Source organism: Marmota marmota, unplaced genomic scaffold (genome assembly GCF_001458135.2).
Source record: "Marmota marmota marmota unplaced genomic scaffold, marMar, whole genome shotgun sequence".
Lineage (NCBI taxonomy): Eukaryota > Metazoa > Chordata > Mammalia > Rodentia > Sciuridae > Marmota > Marmota marmota.
Genome location: NW_026002626.1, coordinates 372,726 through 393,498, shown reverse-complemented (window position 1 = coordinate 393,498; position 20,773 = coordinate 372,726). Strand labels below are relative to the sequence as shown.

Sequence of the window (20,773 nt, the reverse complement as noted above, 5' to 3'; positions counted from 1 at the left end):
AGCTCCCCTCTTGTGTTTTTACATAGTGGCCTTGGTGATAATATAAATACTCCTTGGACTATAAACCAACTTTATCTTTTTAAAAAATAAAAACTATATTGTACCAAATTTTTAAAAGTTAACAGTTTTATAAAGCATCCTTTTTACAATAAAAGAAATACAATTAATCTGGTCTTTGATTTGTGAGCTTTAAAGAAGTCATGTTACTTGTTTTAAAACCAGTAATAGTTCATCACTCTCCAAATATGTCTGCTCTGTTGCACATACTTTAATTTTTTTAATCTTTAACACTGTTCTGAACTTCTTTCACCATTACATAAAATGTTCAAATTTTCAGCATTGAATTTTATTGGAAATGTATAATTTTCTTGTTGAAACTCATGTCTTGAAAGACTATAAACAGGGGCTGGGGATTTGGCTCAAGCTGTAGCGCGCTCGCCTGGCATGCGTGCGGCCCGGGTTCGATCCTCAGCACCACATACAAACAAAGATGTTGTGTCCGCCAAAAACTGAAAAATAAATATTGAAATTCTCTCTCTCTCTTTAAAAAAAAAAAAAAGAAAGACTATAAACATGTTTAAAAAGCTAAATAATGAAATGTAACTAAACAATAATATTCAGAAAGAACTTTAGATGCATGCCGAGGATGGTCACTGGTAAAAACTGGCAAAAACAAAAATCTTAGTAAAACAATATGTAAATATAGTTGGCAACCTTTGGCTGATATGGAAAATATTAGAAAATGAAGCTGTCAATTGTCATTTGGAAAATAAAAGCTATGTTTAACAGAGGACAACTCTTTTTTTTAAGTCAAGCTCTTTTTTAGAAACATATAATTTATATGATAAAGATTTTATATTGTGGTTAGAAATACTATTTCTATACTTAAGCACTTAGCTCCATTCTAGAAAATGAAGTAGCTTCTGGCTAACTCTATCAGTTTGACAACTGTATTTTGTTGAAGATGAACTAAAAGAGACTGCTTTTTCATTATGGGAATGAAAAATCAATGGAACTTTAAATCATCACACTGTCTTTATAAGTTCCAAAACACAAAATGTAGTGATGTGCATAATGAGCTCAGGAGGCTTAGAGAACATCATGGCCTCTTTGGGCCACAATATTTTTTGCACTCAGAAAGCAGTTCAAAAATTTGAAGCTGAGCAAGATCTAGAGATGTATTGAATTTTTTTAAGAGGATCTTGGTTCAAGGGCAAGAACTTAATGTTTCCTGACAAAAGAGACAAATGTCTGTCTTTCTTTCTTTCTTTCTTTCTTTCTTTCTTTCTTTCTTTCTTTCTTTCTTTCTTTCTTTCTTTCTTTCTTTTTTGGTACTGGGAACTGAACCCAGGGGTGCTTTACCACAGAGCTACATCCCTAGACCTTTATATTTTGAGTTCTCCCTAAATTGCCCATGCTGCCCTTGAACTTGAGATTCTCCTACTTCACTGGGATTACAAATGTTTGTCACTGTACCTGGTGTGTGTCATTTTTTTTTTACAAACCAAAGTGGAATGGCATTTAATTAAATGGCCAATTTTGAGTTCGTACATGCATAACCTTGTAGATCAACAAGGAGTTTGTTGGAGTTTATTGAGTGAGATGAAAAGTACTTAGGACAGTACCTGACCTAATAAATTCTCAGTGCACTTTATCATTACCTTGTTAATATCAACATTTCTTATTGTGTACTGTATATCTTGGGATAGTGGAACTGTGCACCTTGATTCTTGTCTGACAGTTTTGCCACTAGCCATGTTCACAGCCCACAGTCCTCTTCCCTGCCACCTGGTCCTTCTCCAACATCCTTGGGCAGTGGTTTGCAGATAGGTGCACACCAGCATCACTTGCAGGTTCATCATCTCATCTGACCTCCTTCTTCACCTGGGGCTGCTGATCTCTCTTCCTTGTTTCCCATGCAGTGCTCCTGTAATTTGCTGTCCTGGTCGCTTTTCCACATTGATAGAAGGAAGCTGAGCCATGGTAGTTGGATGGTAAACACCAGAGCATTTATACAGTCCTGCAGAACTTCTAGCACCATGAAGATTGCAGGCTCTGCAGCCAGATGCCTGGGTGCTTGTTCAGCTCCTGCTCTAGTTCTGCCCTGGGCAAGTCCATTGCTCTAGCCCTACCTGCCTTCCTCTGTCAAGACTTCTATATGGAGCTATATTGTCATATGGTGTTAATGATCTACTAAGGGATAGGCTTAGAATTACCTGGCATATAATAAGCAGTCAAAATTAAAAATTTATATATATATATTCCTCATTAGAAGCCCTAGATCTTGTGACATTAAAATGAATGGAAGGGGCTGGGTTCAAATTCTGACTGAACCACTCACTGGTATTACAATTTGGAGCACATTATTAAAATAAATCAGCCTGTTAGGAAATAGGATTAATAATACCTACTTCATAACACATAGTTGTTATAGAAATAAATAAGATAAATGGAATTAAGCACTTTGTATTATGGTCAGCATGGAATAAGTAGGAATTACTAAGTTTCGGTGCAGTGGTTTTTAGACCCTATGATTACTGATACCAGATTTCAGATCAAAGTTATCATACAGGGCCTTATTTTCATATATCAATTGGAATTTAGCTCTAATAGTATCTAATAGTATATATATACTGCATCTTTAAGTAATGCACTTTGCTCTCTGGGTTTCTTTCCATTCCACCTTAAAGTGCATTAATTAAAAACATAATGAACCACTTCTTCTCATTATTGTTCAAATAAGTAAAAATAATATTAATATGAAGACACTAATCCACTACCATTAGTACTGCAATCTAGCAGATTAACTTAACATCCTGCTCTATTTAATACTGTCCAGCAGAAGAAAATATCTAATTTTGGTTTTAAACAAACTCACAAACAAAACAAAAGGAAACAAAACAATCTCACCATGGCCCTCTGACGAAGAACACTGAGCAGTTTGCTACAGCTGCCAGGATTGGTGTGTGGTGAGGGACAAGGGCCTCTGGGAAAGGCCTCTGGGATCCTGGAGGGTGGGGTGAGAGGGTAAAGGCCTGCTAGGGAGGAGCAGGTGAGGGCAGGGCCTCCCTCCTCTTTATGAAACAACAGCCCTTTGTCTGGTGATTCTGGCAGCTCATTCAGTGGCTGTGAAGCCTGATCTGCCTGAAATCAAAGGCACGTGCAGCAATCTACTCCCAACATAGGGTGAGTCCTTAGAGAAGCTGGCTGGGCTTCTTTCTGGAAAGTCCCTCTGAGATACCAACAATGGAAAAACAACCCAAAATTGACAGAAGACCTGCAGGAAATGTCACTCTCTTGCTTCTCTCTTTACTGGGGCACTGCCCCTGGGAAGACCAGACTGGATCCAGGCACAGGGGTCCTCCTTCTTTGCGAGCAACCATGGCATTGCCAGTAGTCCAGAGGAGTGGCTGGTGATGTCTTCTCCAGTCTGGCCCAGGAGGCCCAGCTGGGGTCCCCTCCACCCAGGGTGGGGGGCCACCACTGTTTCTCCACAGTTCTCTGTAAGGCTTTCAGCCCTGCCCTGGTGGGAGAACATACACAGAATGGCAACCACCCAGCAGCCTGGGTGCTGCCTTCTCTCCAAAGGTCTGGATCCTAACAACACCTTCCTCCCTCCTGGGAGAGTTTTGCCCTACCAAGGTTGGGCAGGAACCAGAAGGACAGTTTCTCTGTTTTCCCAAGTCTGGGACATGGGCTTACCCAACCCCAAATCCCTTTGGCAAGTGCCGTGCAGCCAAAGTCCACACAGTGGAAACCAAACAAAATGATGTGGCTTATTTAGGGGGAGAATGGGAAGCCAAATACAAAACAAAACACCACTCCACAGAGTACAACAGAAAAGCCCACCCAACACTCCTTCTGTTCCCATGTGAGGCTGACCCCCCAGGGAGCCCAAAAAACCCCTAAAATAAAACTCAAACCAAAAGTCTGACATGTAAACCCCAAATCAACAAACCCCTCCTGAAACATGCAAAGGAACTGCTCACCCAGAAATATCCCAAATCGTCTGTGCTGATGATGGAGAGCATGATGGCTTTCCCCACCATCTTAACTTGAGCATTGTGTCTTCCATGGGGTACCCCAAGGAGAGCAAACTCTCTTCTCAAGGCCAGGGCAATGACAGCTAAGAAGGTAGTTCTTGCTGGCACCTGGGAATTGTGTTTTCTTTAACTCCCAGACACTGACAGTGGCCTGGTCCAGGGAGAGATGTGAGCTCATGAGACAATTCCAAGTCCCAGGGCCTGTGGGGTCTTCACATGCACCCAGCCATGGTGGGTGGTGGCAATCCCTAGGAAACAGCATGATCCACAAACATGGATAAGGACAAAATAAGGGCTACCTCTGGTGGCAACATGGTAGCCACCAAAACAGCCAAACAGGCAGGATGCTGGAGGCCCCCCTATGACCACATCTTTTCCAGATTTGCAGCAAAGGCACAATTGGGGTTTTCCAGTTGGCCTGTCCCAAATGACATGTAGTCCATCAATGAAGTCACCAAGTTGCACTGTAGGTCCCAGCTTTCTCATGTCTGGGTTCCAGGTCATTCCCTTCCCTATTCAATGTATCCTACCTTACAGGCAATAGCTGGGAGGCAGGCCATCTTTCAGTTACCACATCTGTAGAGTTTAATGTTGTCCTTCCCCTCTGGTTGACAGTGTTGAGTGCCTGTACCCATCTATTGATCTTCTCCAGGCTGTCTGACTTGCCTTCATTCTGCCTGCTCTTTAGCACATCCTGCTCTTTTCCAGGGGTGTTAGGCTGCTCATTCTCATCAGGCACCAAGTAGTGGGAAGGGGCCCAGCCTTCCAGCTCCCCAAACCTCACATACCACCAATCACTCTCCTGATTCTCCAGCACCTGCACCTCCACGATGGCAGGGAAACTGATCTCTGAGTCCTGGATCTTCTGGTAGGCACTACATGTCACAAAGAAGGTGGCTGGCCCTTCCCACTCCATCTTATGGATACATGGGAGAGTGGTGGCCAGGAGGGTGATGATGTTGGCTGAGCCTCTCCTGGCCCCCCTCATTGGGCCCTTCAGGGGCTATGTGTGGGGTAAGCTCTGAATCCTCATTCTTAGGACTCCTGAGGGCCCCCCCCTTCCCCTGGAGCTGGCCTGTGGGTCTCAGTTGGCACCCTAAAGTTCTGATGTCCATCTTCTCTTGACTCTGTGACTCTGCCAGGTTCAGGAAGGGCTTAGGCTGGACAGATGGCTTGGTCTGGGCACAGGAGGTCAGCCCAGCCCTCATATCAGTGTCCTTCTTGGCCCCAACCTTGGGAGTGCCATGAATGCCTGCATCCTACGCAAAGCATGGCTTCAGGTCACCCCTGTTCTTTGACAAGAAGGAGGAAGAGGAGGAGGATGAGGAGCAGGTGGTGTTGATGCTGATGGATGAGGAAAAGGAGGCCAAGGAGTGGTTCTTCCCCAGTTCTGTCTGGGCATTCTTCTCTGTCTTGAGCTTTAGGAGCGATGATGACTTGGGGGAGCCTGACTTGGGGGAGTTTTTCTTGGCAAGGGACAGTGAGGAGCCCCCTGGGGAGTCACTGTCCCCAGAGGAGCCTCTGGTTGACAGGGTGTCCTCTCCATATGACCAAAAGCCCTCATTCTCTAGGCCACATCTTCTGAAGACTCGCCCACCTTGAAGCAGGCCCACTGCAGGGAGGAGGCATGTGAGGGTCTACAGGGCTGGGCAGGCTTCTGGTCTCCTGAGCCTCTGTCCTCTGTGGGCTCCTTACTCAGCTCTGGCTCGGAGTCAAAGCCAAAGGTGGGGGTATCATACTCAGGCTCCTCTTACTTGAGCTTCAAAAGGGAATCCTGGCTCTTGTTGTCACCCACAGGTCCCTGGCTCTTGTTGGTCTCCTTGGGCTTACTGAGGGGTACTGGTGGCAGGACCTTGGGCCTTGTCAATGTGCTCCTGCGGCTGCTCAAGTTGGGCTTCTTTTGCTTATTGATGTAGGATGCGGAGGCCCAGCCCTCCTTCTCACAGATCTGCACTTACCACCAGCCTGAGTTCTTGTCAATGACCTCTGCATTCAATCCACAGTGGAAGCTGATCACTTCAGAGATGCATGATTGGAACTTTGCAATGGTGTAGTACTCCACCTCGACAGAAGGGGGCTCTGGTGGCTTCGGCAGCTGAAACCCGAAGCTGGATTCTTGGCATGGTGGAGGTCTTGTCCTTAGGTTTGGGGAGCTGATTTGGGCCCTCTGTGGGGCAATCCTGGCTACAGCTGGAGAACCCTGGGCCAGTTTGGAGACGGTCCTCTCGGGGACACTGAGGGCACTGCCATTGGAAGCATTGCACAGGATGGGAAGGCTAATCTCCTTTTTAGCAAAGAGACTTCAGGGCCTTCACCTCCTTGTCCCCAGACCTCTTCTTGTTTAACAGGTGGCTGATCTCCATGATGTTCCCAGTGATCTCCAAGGGGCCTGCCAGATTCTTTTTCCAGGTTGGCAGGTCATCCTTGGCCTTCTTTGGGTAGGATGCTGGTGCCCAGCCCTCTTTGACCAGGTATCTGATATACCACCAGCCCTCCAAATTCTTCTGGATAACCTCCATGGTGACACACTTCTCAAAGCCAATCTCGTCCTTGCTTTGCCTGACATACGGTTGAACGGTGACATACTTCTCTTCTCAGCTGTGCTGCCTGTTGACCATCCTGCCCAGGGTCCACCGGTGATCCAGGAGCCACAGATGGGCCTTTTGTCTCTTGGACATTTCCCCAATCTTGGAGGTGTCCCATTCTGGGCCTCTAGTTAGGTGTCAGGGACCCAGCTCTGCTCCTCAGATGTGCTATCAAACCACCATACTTTCTGGGCTTCAGTATCCCCCTTGGAAAGACAGAATGCCAATCTCCACCCTGCTTCTTACCAAGACATTTTAAAATCTGCATGATTTTATATCGCTCTCGTTCTTCCACCTCTCCAGCCTGGAGGCTTCGCTCTGAGTTCTCTTGCTTCTTATAGTTGGACATGACCACATACTGTTCCAGGATCATGGGCTCGGCATTGGTGTCAGCACCTGATTTCCTCTTGGAACTGCCATAATCTCTGAAAAAGAAGCAACATCAGACAGACATGATTGTGTGTGTTGGGGGTGGGGTGGCGCAGGGCTCCAGGTCTCACGCTGCCGGGGGCCCCCATGAGCGGGAGGCAGTCGGTCCTGGCGCCTCTGCTCAAGTGATGACCGCAGCTCAGCAAGCTGAGCGCTCTGCAGCTGCAAGCCCTGCACGCAGCGCTGACTGAAAACAAATATTTTTTTAAATCAGTGTTTATGAACTATTGCAACAAAAAAGTGAACAAAATATAGTTAAATTTAAAAAAGTATATTCACATATGTGCATAATGAGCTAAAGGCAGACCACAGTCAAAAAAATTTAGAAAATTCCTCATGAATTTCAGAAGTCTAGTTTGATCCCTGTTGAGCAGTTAGTCAACAAAGCAGTTTCACTGTGTTAACACACCCCTAGCTTGGCTTTGTTTCATGGAAGAATTTCCAGTCTGTTTTTTTAATGCTGTGCCAATATGCATTTGATGTACTAGTTTTCCTGTTTTTTTTTTTTCTATTTGTAACATTGGATTGATAATCAATCCAGATTTGTACACAAGAGTTGGGAATTTTAAAGTGATTAAGATGCTTTTTTGTATATACACAGCAAAGAGGCTATTTTCTAAATGATGCTATTTTGCCAACATCATGAATGAGATGCTGCTGATTTGACTGGCTTGGTAAGAAGGTCCTCTTTGGGTTCCAGGATGTCCTCTTGTAGGTCACAATTTGCTAATTTTTTTAACATGAATGGTATTGAATTTTATTGAATATTCTTTAACACATCCACAATATGAGTACCTTGATGTGATGCTTCCTCTTTATCAGCACTGTCCAATAGACCTTTCTGCCATGAATGAAATGTATAGTTTGTGCACTTTACTATCAGGTATGATAGCCACCAACCCATGTTGTTACTGAGCTCTTGAAATAAGTGGTGTGTCTGAGGAACTGAAATTTAATTTTGTAGGATTTTAACTAATTTAAATAGTCATTCAAGGGTTTGAGTTCCTGTATTGGATAGTTAATACGTAGGTTAGCAGAAGACACTTTAATTGGTGTTCATTATTATTTTCTTTTCCTGCCCTTTTTCCTTCCCTTCCTTCCTTCCTTCCCTTTTTTTCTTCCCCCCTTTCTCCCTCCCTCCTTCCCTTTCTCTCTTTCTCTCTTTGACTCTCTTCCCTCCTCCCTCCCTCCCTTCCTTCCCTCCTTCCTTCCTTTCTTGGTCTCTACACTGGAGCTCAAACCCAGGGCCTCAGCATGCAAGGAAAGTTCTCTACCATTGAAACACATCCCAGCCTTCAGGAGTGTTTTCAATTAAAGTCCCACAAAGTGCAAACATTTTAATCCCTTTTAACTTCCAATGTTTGAGACTACTGTATGTCCCTCAAATTTCCTCTTAGGTGAGGCATCCTGTTTATCACATGACCTAGTTTCCAGATTATGGCTCTTTTTTTTTTTTAAATCTTGTCCAACTCTAGCTTCACCATCCTCAATTCCATATTCACAATAGTTCACTAAAATCCTGTAGTTCTTCAACATTTCTTGAACAAATCCTTAGTGTTTTGCCACCATGGCTAATAGGTATATCTACATTCTTCTCAAATTATGTTACAATATTCCTCTCAAATTACATGTTCAATTATTATTATACAATATATTTCAATTGTAATCTTTATCTTTGATGTGATTCCAAGGGAAACTGTTAAAATTGTGGAAAGCTTGCATTGCACTGGACATATTTTATGAGGAATTTTTTCAGACTTTAGCTTAGCCCAAATAAGGTTGAGTTTAAAAAAAAAAAACAAAAAACATCTGCCTTTGGCCTGGAGATAGAGCTCAGGGCTTTTCTAGCATGTTGTTGGCCCAGGGTTTAATACCCAGTACTGTAACAATAATAATTATAATAATAAAATTAAAATTAAAATCCCCCTTTAACATTAAACTTAGCTTAAAAGAGAGGTGAGAAGGAAAAGAACTATTCAATGGATTCCCCCAAAGATTTGTGGCTAAGACAAACTATCCAGATCCTTAGTGCCAGAAAAATGTTTGTTTTTGTCACATGAAATCTCACAGGATCCCAAATAATTTAGGGCTTTCTCCAGATGGAGTCTTAATTCCTGGGACCATCTAGAACCACTAAGAGTCACTTAAATACTTAGGTCACATTTCCAGAGTGAACCTCAAATAGCAATACTTAAAAAAGAAGACTAGGGACAAAGTGACAGTTGATAATCAGCCTGCAAACTTCAGTTTTGTAAGGAAAAATTTTTTCCAACTTTAAATTCAAGGTATTTATTTAGATGAATACAAATTCTGTAGTATAGAGCATGTTACAAAGAAAGAAAAATGGGACATGGAATTTGGGTTTCAGGTGAGTTAGATCCTATAGCACATTTACCAAGTGCGGAGATGTTAGAAGGAAGAAATGTGCCCAGCAAGAACAGGACTAATATAAGAGGGAAGAAAGAATACAGTAAGAAATAATGTATAACACAGAGGTGCTTCAGGTGCTATCTTCTCCTACTAGCTGTACAACCTGTGGCAAGTTAACTAAGCTGCTAAGAGAGAGTTCAAAACATCAGTCCTTCTGAGGATCCTGAAATAGTCTATATCAAAGCATCTTAGAACATATCTGTAAAATATTAACAAGAATAAATAGGATTGGGTTGAATGCATAAAAAAATTGGAAGAGAAATGCAATCTTCATAATACTGAATCTTCTAATTCTCAAAATGGTATATTCTTCCACTTATTTAGTTCTTTGTACCAAGAATATTTTTTTTATATTTCAGTGTAGAATCTTTTAATCTCTTCTCTACACATCTCTGCTTAGATTTCCTAGTTATTTGATGTTTTGATGTTATTTTAAACATTATCATTTCACAAATTTCATTTTCTTGTTTGTATTAAAATATAAATGTTAGGGACTTTGAATGCTGAATTTTAAGCAATCTCTTTTTTTGCAAAATTATTCACTAATTCTAATAGTTTACAAATTCCTTTGGGTTTTTCATAAAGATAAATTTGCAAACAGAAAAGTCTTTGCATCTTTCATTTCTTTTCCTTGCCTTATTGTTTTGTTACAATTTCTAGTTCTGTACAATGTTGAATAGAAGTAGTAATTAGGGGCATCCTTGTTGATTACAGATCTCAGGGGCCAAACTCAATATTTTACTACAAGGCAGCCTGCTGAAAACTAGACTGTATCCCTATTAGGAAAGTCCTTTTTTTCCCTTTTTGGGGGGTGGGTTTAGCTGTTGAATTTTACCCAATTCTTTTGAAAACTTGGATCTATTGATATATTTTATTCCTTAAAAAATTGTGAAATACAATTGGTATTCCAAATGTTAAGACACTTTTGTACACCATAGAGACGTCTTCTCACTGTTATATATTGCTAATTTATTTTCTATATATTTGATATTTTTGTCAAGTTTATTTATCAAGGTAAGAACAGACTTAGAGTTGGGAAGCATTTTCTTTTTTTTTTTAAAGAACTTGTATAATGGGGTAATTTCTTCCTTAAATGTTTGAAAAGATTCCACTATAAGTCTTTACATTTTCTCCATGGAAAGCTTTTAAATAACTGTTTGACTTACTTAGCCCCTGAGTTCAACCATCAAGACCACCAAAAAATGTGTAACTAACTAACTGATGGAATTCTACCAATCAGTGGAAACTCTGGGCTTGCTTTAGTTTAAATTTTTGGCTTTAATTTCATTCTTATTCAACTTGATATTAAGTTCTTCATATATTTTTAATGTTTGTGGGTTTTCTAGCAATATGTTTTCATTCCTGAGGTTATTTTCCCCCTTTTATGGATTACTCTTACTAGTGGTTTATCAATTTTATTAATCTCTTTAAAGAATCAGCTTTTAGTTTTGTTTTTCTTTTAACTTTGTCTTGCAGTGATTGACACTCTTGCTTGTCCATCTACATTTGCTTCTTGAGTTTTTTTAGTTGTGTATGGACACAATACCTTTATTTATTTTTATGTGGTGCTCAGAATTGAACCCAGTGCCTCACACATGATAGACAAGTGCACTACCACTGAGCCCCAATTCATAATTTTTATAGGAAGTATAGGTAAGGCTATAAATTTCCCTCTAAATGTTGGTTTAACTGCAGCCCATACTTTTTCATTTGGCAACTCTTCATTATCAGTTTAAAATATTTTCTAATGTTTATTTCTTCTTCGATCCTTGGGTTATTTAGAAGTATGTTCTGTTTAATTTCTAGGCATTGAGACAAATTTGAGGAGCTTCTAGTCATCTTTTGTTATTAACTTCTGGATATTTCTCCTGAGGTTATAGGGTGTATTTTGAGTTATTTAAATTCTCTGAAATATTTTGAGGCTTTTTTTGTGGTCTATTTACTGTCTGTTTTGGTAGATTTTCCATGTGGGTTTAAGCGAAATAGAAATTGTGTCCCTGCTTAAAGTGTTCTATGTATCTCAAGTAGGTCAAGATTTTAACTGTACTCTTCATACTGTTTTTACAAACTTTCTGTTTAAAGGTATACTCAGCAACTCCCATACTGTGGATTTATACCATATTTTCATTTTAGTTGTCTCTTCTTGCCTTACATATTTTGAAACAGTGTTTAGAATTGTGAAATTCTTCCTAGAGAATGGGCTTCCTTATCATTGTGAAATATTTCTCTTTCTCTTTGGTACTGCTTCTTCACTTAAAATCTGTTTAATCAGATGTCAATGTAGTTAGGTGAGCTTTTACATTGAGAGTTCTAAGTTTCTTTTTCCATCCTTGTACAAAGTAAAAAAAGATCTGGTGATTCCACTTGTAAAAAGGTTAATAAACAGGCAAAAATGAATACTAAGTTGATAGCAAATTAAAACAAAAAAAAAATAATACTCAAGATAATGTCTGGGTGATGTGGTGCACACCTGCAGTCCCAGCTACTTGGGAGGCTGAGGCTGATCTCAGCTGAGCTGAGGAGGATCTCAACAGGCCAGTTTGAGCAACTTAGAACCTGCCTCAACATCCAATAGAAAAAGTGCTGGGCTTGTAGCTCAGTGGTAGAATGCTTGCTGGTATGTGAAAAATGCTGGGTAAATTCTTGCACCCCCCCAGCCCAAACATTCAATAATGTTTACCCTGGTGGGAAAAGAAATAGGCCATGATCAGGAAGGGATGTGTAAGTTGCTCATTAACAATATGTTAGAGCTATATGGGTAGATAGGAGTTCATTTTATTCTTTTTCTTTTTCTTCTTCTTATGTGCTAGGATTAAACTGGCTGTTTGTAAAGACATTTTAGAACAGCATAACATATATGGTTTACTTACTAATGTATCAATATTATTTGAAATTTCTTAGAGTCAAAAGTAAAATCATACTTTATTTTTTACAAATTATTTATACAAATATTATAAATGCATGCTTGTTTAATCATTTCTGGTTAATATGTGTAATTTAAAAAAGAATTTTTTAAATCTTACTTAGTAAACTCAAAATTCAATTAATGCTCATTTTCAAAAGTTAGTCAATTTGTTTCTTGCCTCCCTCTAGCAAATTATAGGGATCTAAGATTCCAATGGTGGGCTCAGCATGAACTTCCCTGGGATTATAGATTCAGTTCATGTTGTCTGGGCTGGTGTAGTAGAGGTTAGATTTCAAGTGGCATTTCAGGCATCACTGTGGACATGACAAATACAGCGAAGACTGAGGACTGGATTTGGCATGTTTGAGACCAGGCAGAATGAAGCAGCAGTTGACCTTGTCAGGAGGTTGAGGGAACAAATAAAATATTTAGGATTATGGAAGCCAGATTGGGATGTCTTCAAGCATCCCAATCCAGGAGAAAAGGGAATTACAAATTTGGAAAGGGATATAGTTGAGATCCCAAAGTAATGAAGAAGAAGAATTAGATATCAGTGTGAACTCAAGGTTTTCAAGGTTTACAATGCATGCTTACATGAGCGTGCATAACAATGAGTTTGTGTATACATATGTATATGTACAAGTTTGACTACCAATAGGCTTAAAACCAGTAACTTCCCAGTTAGCTATGAATCCTTCTCCAGTCTTGGCTTCCATATACCATTCCCCATTTAAAGAAAACAGTGTTCCTTTGAAACTATGTAATCTAGATTGGGGGTAGGTAAAAGTACAAGGTGAACTTGTAACACTTTGATGTACCAAAAATAAGGAAGAATCCAAAAAGAAATGTAGACATGTTGAAAGGACTCTAGAAGACAGTGTAAAGAGATTCCCACAGACAAAATCTGGGAAATTTTCAGCATGAAAATAAATGACATATTATCAGCTATTTAAGTAAAATGAGAACCCAGGAGCCTAAACTGATACAAATGAATAAACACATAGAGAGGGGAAGGTTCTTATTTACGATAGGATATGGAAGCACAAGTGGTGGACTCACCACCTGGCAATCAAAATAGTAACTGATTCAGGCAATAACTGTCAACAGACTCAAACTAGCTGTCAGCAATTCAGTAGAAATTAGGACATTTCACAGTCTACTCAATTACTAACTTTACAACAGAAAAACTTTGTAGATACTATCCTAACCTAGTGGCCAAAGACCACATCACCAGAAATAGGACAAATAAACATTGTGCATTTTCTAGTATGACACAACAAAAAGAATAAAACATAATTTCTGATATTTATGACACAAATGTATATCCTGACTCTAATCATGAGAAATATTACAGAAACCTAAACTGAGTAAGCAACATTATACAAATTGGCCTATGCTCTTCAAGTGTCAAGGTCATGAATGAAAAAACCAAAAAAACTGTTCCAGATGGAAGTAGACCAGACCAAGGAGACCATGTTATCCTGGATTGGGATGCTTGAAGACAGCAGCATTTGGGGGGCAATTACCAAAATGTGAATTCAATCTGTGGGTTAGATGTCATCATCATTTCTATATAATTTCTGTTTGTGGCCCATATCCAGGAATATGACAGTAATACTACATACTGATGGTGGATGGAACTTTGCTAAACTACAGATATTCACTGAATTGTCTACATATATAATCATACCAACACAGTACATTAAAAGAGGTTTTAAAATACTCATAAATTCTCATGAAATTCTCAGCATGTAAAACAGGTCCATGTAGGGTAAGCATAAAGAACCCTCCACAAACACTTCTCATAAACGTGAACAATATGCTTTGCACAAAGTTTTCTGGTGGCCTGGAAGCTCTATCAGGAATCTCCATAATGCCCTTTCCCCATACTCACATCTGTTTCCAACTGTCCTAAGACAACTTTCCAATGAACAATTTCTATCACATTATTGAGTAGCAGGGCACTGTGTATGCTCTGGACACTCTAGAAATAGCAACCCCTTCTCAGGAGACACTTGCTTCAGTGCCTCCAGGAAGCTGGAACATTCAGGCTGAAGGCTCCAAGCTGAACAAGTTCCTAGGAAGGACATGAAAGTGCAACTCTACTTGTGAGGGTTGACTGGGTTGTATCCATGTATTAAAACTGAAGGAGTTTAAAAGTATGTAAGTTTTCTCACAGGATGATGAATAAGTTCTGGAAATGGACAATTGAGTATAGTTGGAGAACAAAGTGAATATACAAAGTGTTCCTGAACTGTAAACTTCAAAATGGTTCAAACAGCAAATTGTATGTGTATTTTACAATAAAAACATCTAAAGATGCATTTTCTATTGTTAAGTATTTCCTGCTAATATTTAGTAATCACATTCATTAAGAGCACTAACCAACTGGCCACAGTGGTGCACGCCTGTCAGCCATTGGGAGGCTGTGGTAGGAGGATTGCAAGTTCAAAGCCAGCCTCAGCAAAAGCAAGGTGCTAAGCAATTCAGTGAGACCCTGTCTCTAAATAAAATACAAAATAATATTGTGGATGTGGCTCAGTGGCAAAGTGCTTAGGAGTTCAATCTGTGGTACCAAAAAAAAAAAGAAGCACTCATCAAAATTTGACTGCCCTGTATTTGAGGTTTGGATTGGCTTGCTGCATCTCTGGAAATTAAAAGCATGTCACTTAGCTAAGCCTCAGTTTCCTCATTTGTAACACAGGAATTGTAAAATGCTTACTTACCCATTAGAGATTGCTGTGAAATTTCAACTTGGTAAAATCTAAATACACAAAATAAGCTCAATAAATGTTAGCTCTGATTTTATTTTTAAGTTTTAAAACCAATATGATTCTTGTACTTTCTATAAGGAAGGCTAAAAAAATGGCTTTAGCATAAAAAATGCCATTTGTTCATTTCTCCTTAGTCCTTAGTGTTACAGAGAACTATAAGACAACATGCCCTAAAACCAAATTCATATTATAGTCAAGTGATGAGCCCATGTGTTGACCCCTGAGTTAATAGTTAACAATCTTAGAGTATCATACTCCAAGAGGAAACAATTTCAGAGAAGCCACTTGAAATAATTTACATATATATAATGTGTGTACAAAACCTATATATATAATTTTTTATCAAGTATAACATGATCATACAAAAACATTGACTCGCAATATACTTCAAACATACCAAAGAAGACTATTTTATTTTTCTCCCTTTTACATCCTATTTTAGGCAAAATGATGAAACCCAGAAAGTAACAGGAATGGATTAGTTTATAAAAACTGGGTATTTTATAAATGAAACAGATTCAGCAACTATGTCTCTCCAATTCCAAACAATGATACTTACTGTACTCTCAAAATGAACTTAAATAAATTATTGCTAAATTCTAATGACATATACATTTTCATTGGTTGATAGTCCAAGTAGAAAAAGTATGTAAAGTGATTTATAAGTCAAAACATTTCATACAAAAGAATTTTTTTTTTGGTACTGGGGATTGAACTCAGGGACACTCAACCATTGAACTGCATCTCCAGTCCTATTCTAAATTTTATTTAGAGACAGGGTTGTTAAGTGCCTCGCCATTTCTAAGGCTGGCTTTGTACTTGAGATCCACCTATCTCAGCTTCCCGAGATACTGGGATTACAGGCATACATCACTGTGCCTGGCCAAAAAGAATAGTTTTAACAAAACCCATATGATCTCAAGAGAAAATGCATTGCAATTAAAAATTTCAGAATCATGCATTTTTTAAGACCACTTTAAAAATTATGAAACAGTTTTAAAATGTCATAAAATAAAAATTTATACAGATAAAGCTAAGGGGTTAAAAACTATCAAATGTGGTAAAATCATCAAAAGTCAAATAAGATAGAATATAAATTAAAATATAATATTATATAAACATGTTGCATATTATATAATATAGTAATATATATTATATAATACAAATTAAATAAAATATATTTATATAACATTCTCACATTTATCAATTTATATGTTATATATTTACTTTATTATAAGTGCATATAATAAAATATATATAAATTATATTTATAAATTTATATATGTAAATTTTATGTATATAAATTATACATATTTATATGTACATATATTATATATTCATATATTAGATATAAATTATATAATATATAACATATTTATATTCTTATATATAAATTATATATATATATATTTATGTGTAAATATATATTAATTTTATATATTTTATGTAAATGATATATGATATAAATTATATATTTATGTATAAAATATATATGAATTATACATATTAAAGATAAATTATATGATATAGAAAATACATATGTAATATACACATATAATAAAATAATATATATAAATTAAATATATATTATTTTATTATGTATATAACATATATATTATATATCACATACTATATTTAGATTTATATTAATTTATATTATAACATTTATCATTGTAATATAATAATATAATTTCTATTATTAATATTAATATTATTATATTAGTATAATTTATATTAATAAAATATATGAATTATGCTATAATCATATATAATTGAAATGATATCACATAGATATAATTCTATAATATGTAATACATAATGTATAATATATAAATATATTATTATTTAAATTATATAGTTTAGTTATTTGGCTTTAGATGGTTTTAATGCTTTTGATAATGTTTTATCCCTTAGTTTTATCTGTATAAATTTTTATTCTATGACAGTTCCAAACTTTTTAGTATTGAAGTGCATTTTCTTTCTACAATTGTATTGACTACCATATGTAAAAATTGATAAGTAGAATGCAATTAAATTCAAATTTGCAAGTTTTTTGACCTGTACTTAAATATTAAAAAAATAATTGAATTGCCAATGCTTACATACAAACTATAATAACACAAGTGGTCAAAGATGCACTAGAACATTATGTGGTAAGAAATATATTCATACCCAATCAGGATTTTTCAGGCACTTGCATTCAGAAACATTTTATGAATCAGCACCAGGTTTGCTCCAAAATAAAGCTCATTTTCCCCTACTGCCCCTATTTGTTGAGAACAGTATCATACATTAAGGATGCATTTACATAAATCATTTTATCAAGAAAATCATTTGAAATTTTAAAATTATAATACTTAATTTATGCAAAACTTCAAAAACACAGAATTTAAAGACAATACCAGTGAGGCACTATCATTCTATATAACGAAAACACTACCATTCTATATGACTAGCAAATGGGATACAAGGCCCTAAAGCAAAATACACACTTTGGTAATCCTATACAAAAGGGGTTCTGTCACAACATTCTTTCCTAAAATAAGCATAATGCCATAAAACAAAACAAGAAAAAGAAAAACTGAATTTTGACAATCCTACACAAACTGTGACATTTCAAATTCAAGGTCTTGTAACTCTTCCATTTATCCTCAGTCACTGGCACATTGGATTCATGTCAGACAGGCCAAGCTTCTCAGAGTTCTTTTTAGACTCAGCACCTGGCTGCAAATGACAAGATGATTTGCTGTCTGCCTCTGGAATGGATTCCTCCACATGACTCAAGGGAGTAAGAGTTGTACTAGGAGGCAATGCTGCTGAAGGTGAAGGTGCTTTCTTCTCAGTCCTTCTGACTTTGCTGGTCAGGGTAGGTGGTTTGTAAACTGTTGTCCTGAGATGGGGCTGCAGTGTTCTGGGTGCTCTTGCAGGAGCAAGACAGTAAGAATGAGAGAACCTTCTCTCTGATGCCTCTCTTGCTGATCTGGCTGGCATGTTGGGCTCTGTGGCAACTCTGGAATGGTCACTACTAACCTTGACTCTCATTGTCACTTTTTTCTGGAGTGCACTTGGCACAATCACTGCACTGATGCCAGTTAAGTTCTTTGGTTCACATTGTTGTCCCTGAGTTTTTTGTGTAATCTGCTGATCAAAGCCATTAAATTGGGAACCAACAGTAGTAAGGGTATCTTTTTTATTAAGTCCTTCAAAGGTAAGATTCTGGCAAAACTTTTCTGAAGTGACATTTCCCACATTTCTGCTGTTTCTCTCATTAGGAGAGCTTGCAAAATGGAACCTATCTACAGGCAAATGGAAATGTCTGATCTTGGTGCTTGGCATAGGCCTCTGTATATCATTTGTTGCCACATCAGATTTCAGACTAAGTTGTTTAATGTTTTTTCACATAGTGTCCATCTTTTGGGATGATGATGCAAGTTCTTTGATATCTGATAAAGAAGAGGGTTTTTTTGTTTGTGTGTTTGTTTGTTTGTTTGTTTGTTTGTTTTTCAACTTCATGGAGCGTGGTTAATAAGAAAGTGTGGTTATTTATAAATGGGCACTCTCTCAAACAATATAGTCTTCATATTTTTTTCCAACATGATATTCTCAGTCATCTATGCAGAGGAATTAAAAATCCATACAGTAATAAAGGCACATTTTGAATTAAAGCATTATTTTTTTAAATTGATCTTAATCAGTTCAATGGATAGCCACAAAGCACATAACATTGAAACAACAACAACAACAACAACAATAACAACAACAACGAAAACACTTCCTAAAGTAACTTGTTTTAATATATTACCCATGAATGAATATTTTCTGGGTTAGGACTTTCCTGATTTCAACAGGCAGACCATAGTAACTATAGAACCATAACACTATTCTGTACACCTACAAAAGCCATGTCATGAATCCCAAGGACTTTGCCTGTCAATTAATCTGCTTTCCAGTTTCATTCTGTCCATACTGAGGGCAACATACCAGAGAGGATTTGGGTGCTCTCCCAGCTGATCCACTAATACATGGCAACATCCACTGGTCAAAGGAAGTTTGAAGAGCTGACAATTGCCATTATGCTACTGGTCCTGGTGATTCCAGATTTACTTCCTTCTCTTTCTCCTCTAGTTTGGTCTCAGGGTTCCTATTTTCTCACCTAGAACCCTAGCTTTTCTTCACAGAGAGGTAATGGACTCCTTTTGTTTTCAGACATTTTCAGGCTTCACTCATTGATATTTCATTAATTTTATATATAAAATTTAACATATATGGCTATATGTTGAAAAATTCTGATTTGGAGATCCAACATGGCGGCGGGCGCAGAGAGATCAAGTCTCTGACCTCTCCAGCTACGCGGGCATAGGGAGTCGTAAATTGTCTAAATGCTGTTTGCTCAGGATCACTAGGCAATGCTGAGCTGATGTGGATCTGGGGCAAAGAGTCTGGGCCCCTCAGAACACACACACAGAGCCCGGATCGGCTGCATTCAAGTTCGCCTGCTTCTCGTGACTCAGCACTAACGATCACGCTGAAATAACTGGTCAGCCCGTCTGAACATAAAGAGGTAAAAGCCTTCATAGGCAGTGGCCACAGGATTGAAACGGGGCTTGGGAAAGACAGTCAGGACCCACCAGTTGCATAGGTCACCCTGCAAAGGGAACGAACGGTCACCATTTGCACGGGATACCACCATGGCAGAGAACTGATGTCACAGGCGGAGGAGATAACTTCATTGAAACCAGCGCGACAGGTGTGTAATCCCCTAGCCACCTCACTCCACACAGCGGGGAAACCTTAAGGGCCCCTCCCAGCTCTCCCGTAAGGGCCCCTCCTAGCTCTCCTGTGAGCGTGATAGCCAGACCGAGGGAATCAGGAGTGGCACGGGACTCAGGGCACGGAACTCCGGCCACTGCTCCCACCAGTGCTGACAACTGAGGTCTCTTGCACCAGCTACTGGGGGCGTGGCTACCAAAGGGCAAGCAAATTCACTGGGGGTTCTCAGCCCCAAGCTCTACAAACTTAGGGTCTGAGGAAGGCAAACAGGGAGAGTGTGCACAGACGTTCATGAAAACAGGGCACCCAGGAGCAGCAGACCTGGTGTGTAGCCAGTATTGTGGTGAGCATCACAGGTGAGCGGGGCCTGGCTTGAGGAAACACAAGGAAAGGCCCTAGGCACTCAGGATTGGAGACCCGCCCAGTCTGGGACGAAGATCTGCTGCACAGTGAATGGTTCCCACCTATTGAGAGGAGAAGCTTGGCCCAGTGGGCACAGCTCCACCTACTGGAAGAGAAGTTAATCGAACTCTATGACTGCATTTATTATTTTTTTCTTTTTCTTTCATTTTCATTTTTTTGTGGTTGTTCTTTAACTTTTTTAATGTTTTTAATGTTTTTAATTTTTTATTTTATTATTATTATTATTATTTTAAATTTTAATTTTCATTTTTATTATCATTATTAGTTTTGTAAAAAACTTTTTTTCTTTCTTTATTTTCTATTTTTTTGTTTCTTTTGTCTTTTCATTTCTTTTCAATTTTCTTATTCCCCCTTCCTTGAATTCTACCTGCCTACTCTCATTCTCTTTAGTGACTTCTTCCCTTCCCTTCTAAT

The 20,773-nt window shown here is 38.4% G+C and overlaps 1 pseudogene; it reads right to left on the bottom strand.

Annotated features, from left to right (window-relative positions):
- Window positions 1-4,569: 4,569 nt before the first annotated feature.
- LOC107160140 overlaps window positions 4,570-20,773 on the bottom strand; it is a 24,011-nt pseudogene continuing 7,807 nt past the window's right edge.